This window comes from Leptidea sinapis, chromosome 12, assembly GCF_905404315.1.
Source record: "Leptidea sinapis chromosome 12, ilLepSina1.1, whole genome shotgun sequence".
Classification (NCBI taxonomy): Eukaryota; Metazoa; Arthropoda; class Insecta; order Lepidoptera; family Pieridae; genus Leptidea; species Leptidea sinapis.
The window spans coordinates 15,135,439-15,138,712 of record NC_066276.1 but is presented as its reverse complement, the minus strand read 5'-3'; the positions used below and the strand labels follow the sequence as shown (position 1 = coordinate 15,138,712).

Sequence of the window (3,274 nt, the reverse complement as noted above, 5' to 3'; positions counted from 1 at the left end):
AGCATTACAAAAAGTGTGATTGAGCGAGTAGTTTGTTTGCGAGTTTGCTAGCGTTACGTGAACAGTTATTTCTTGACTTGGTGAGTAAGCTGGTGAATGTATGGCGAGAGCATTACAAAAAGTGTGATTGAGCGAGTAGTTTGTTTGCGAGTTTGCTAGCGTTACGCGAACAATTATTTCTTGACTTGGTGAGTAAGCTGGTGAATGTATGGCGAGAGCATTACAAAAAGTGTGATTGAGCGAGTAGTTTGTTTGCGAGTTTGCTAGCGTTACGCGAACAGTTATTTCTTGACTTGGTGAGTAAGCTGGTGAATGTATGGCGAGAGCATTACAAAAAGTGTGATTGAGCGAGTAGTTTGTTTGCGAGTTTGCTAGCGTTACGTGAACAGTTATTTCTTGACTTGGTGAGTAAGCTGGTGAATGTATGGCGAGAGCATTACAAAAAGTGTGATTGAGCGAGTAGTTTGTTTGCGAGTTTGCTAGCGTTACGCGAACAGTTATTTCTTGACTTGGTGAGTAAGCTGGTGAATGTATGGCGAGAGCGTTACGAAAAGTGTGATCTGGTGACTAGTTCGTTTGCTACTTTGCTAGCGTTACGCAAACGGTGATTTATTAATTATTTCGTAATTTTATTTCTTTCTTGAACAATTTATAATTCATATTTTGTTTTACTTCAGTCATGTGGTCTAAAGCTGGTTTGTTTTTTATTATTATTTACTGACGGCAAATTTAAATTTAAGTTTTAAAGACGGCAAATTTAAGTTAAGTTTAATTACAAACCCAACATAAATTAAATTCTTATTAACTCACTACCAATGCGATTGCATTAAAACAACAATGTAAAATACAATTTTAATGATGTTACTAAAGTGAGATTAACAGTACAATATTGTATATTTTTATTAAAAAGAGCGCCAAAAAGGAATGCTGGGAGAGTTTCTTGCGCATCTTCCTCTCTCTCAGAGCTCCATTTGTTTCCGAAGCGGTATCTAGTATATTAAAAATGACATCAAAAAGAATTCTAAAGGAATCAATTTTGAGAAAATAAATGCCTTTTATGCCTCTTATTGTCAACACGAGGCCAACAAATTAGATACTTAACTAAATGTATTGTCCTCGTTGCTTCATTCGTCTCTTGTACGTATGAGAGACGTTATCCGTCTCAATATTCCTGTTTATCATCATAAATTATATCTTTAGTTCAGTTCACCTCTGGTTGATGGAGAATGATTGACAGAGATACAAAGGGACACTTTATGGCCAGCCTCGTCGCTTATCAGACGCCAGATGAGATCTTGTCAAAGCTATTGTTTTTGATAAATGAGCGTACCTCGCAATATTGTATCTAAAAACGGTAAAGGTTAAGCCTTAGCGGGTGTGTCTATAAACATGTCTGTACTCTCATCAAACTTTATACAAAAATAAGGCTTTCTATTTCCCGTAATCTGAATGCGTGGCGTCCATCCACAGTGTGGTTCTTAGAATAAAAATTACGGGTTGCATTCCTGGAGTGTTGCGGCAGTAGTGAAAACTTGAACATTAACGTTATGCATTTTTGAATATTTTGGAATGGTTAGGGCTTTATTAATACTTATTGCTTTATTTATCAGTATTAAAGTACTAGCATTTATGTGGTAAAATACGATATTTATTTATTGCGCAATCGTACACAATAATGATAATTTATATTACATAAAATATTTAACACTTCAGAAGTATTACAATTATTTTACATTAAAGAGTTTATCTCTCAGAAAAATCTTACTTTCATCCATAATTTCAACGACTGTCTTATGGATTTACGATCAGGTAATTTTTTATTTAATATTTTATACCCAGCCCAAGAAAAATGCTCAACGCCGCCAAAGAAATTTTCCACTTGACTTCAAAAAAAATTGAATTTTTAATGGGAATTTGAGCGATTTTATTTGTACAAATGATTTAAGTTTTCTTTAGTGTTAATTCCGCCAATATTTGTCTTTAAAACAATTCGACACGTGTTTCGCCTCTATACGAGGCATCCTCAGGACGTGTGGTCTCGCCAAAATCTGGCATGAGGCTTGACTCCAAATATTGGCGGAATTAAGACTAAAGAAAACTTAAATCATTTGTATAATTATGGATTTCCGCAAAGTAACGCCTAATTAAAAAAAAATCGATATTATTTGTCAAACCATTATTACCTGCATACCAGTTTAAACCCATAAAGAATCCACCATTACATAACAACGATCATACTATATTGTATCATTAAAAGTAAAAAGAATAAAAGAGAAAGACTCAAGTAGATTCGTACCACTCTCACAAGTAACATTTAATGACCAGTGACATTCTAGTCACTGGTTCTATTCATTCACCTACAACTACAGATGTTCCGCAAAATACTGCCACTTTAGGTTCGAAGAATGCCTCAGCGAACAATATCTTTCTTTCTGCCCATCGTATTCTGGAAGGAAACGAAATAATGTTCTCTGATTAAAGAATCTTGTAATTATTTGCAATATTACTATTGCTAAAGGAGACGCAGATATCTCGGCGAGTGACAAACCGTATGGGTGATATACCTCGGTAATCAAATTGAGCTTCTATTTTCTCTACTGGTGCGCATAGATTTCGAGAACCACATTCAAGTCTACGCGTTTGTTTCCAGGTATTGATGAAGTTCATGCACAGGTTTCCTGAAGTCGTAGCCGTTGGTGATATCAATGCGTATACTGCTGGTTGGCTCGGGTCTTTCACCACACACTATGGAAGTCGATCTGAAACAAAATATATTAATGCAGTTTTAAAGCCAGTCTAGCGGCCATAACGAAGGTCTTTGACCATGTATTGGCCTAGTATTGTATTGCCTAGAAGCTCCTCTTTAAGTTTCTTGAGAATTTTTGTAAATGAATCATCACCATAATTACTAGGTGCAGATCCAATAAGCGATTCTAATTGCAATGTTTTAGAGGCGAATATTGCGGTGTAGTTTTTGCCCAGATAATGGGACAAGGTTGTTATTGAAGTTATTTCGCAAGGTCGCGTTTTACGTCCTGTGACTTTTTCAGCCTATTGATAGCAAAACGTGTTGAATGTCTTCAGTATATATTGCAATATTGATGATAGGTTTGGAGATAACAGTGTATAATAGCTATGCAAGACTCTATCGGGTAATCGTTCACAACTTACTTAACTACTCGTAGAATACATCAATATGCATTTCCTACCATTTGAATACCAGAATAGCATTAAACGCCTTAATGACAAATGGTTTATATGACCTATGCTTTTT

General features: G+C 35.5%; 1 long non-coding RNA gene across 1 annotated transcript; it reads right to left on the bottom strand.

The window, feature by feature from the left end:
• Positions 1-1,231: 1,231 nt before the first annotated feature.
• LOC126967284 (uncharacterized) lies at positions 1,232-2,756 on the bottom strand. The gene is made up of 3 exons (XR_007729960.1): positions 2,565-2,756; positions 2,297-2,446; positions 1,232-1,345 (listed from the first exon to the last, which is right to left on the bottom strand). It is a non-coding gene; the product is annotated as an uncharacterized LOC126967284 (long non-coding RNA).
• Positions 2,757-3,274: the final 518 nt, after the last annotated feature.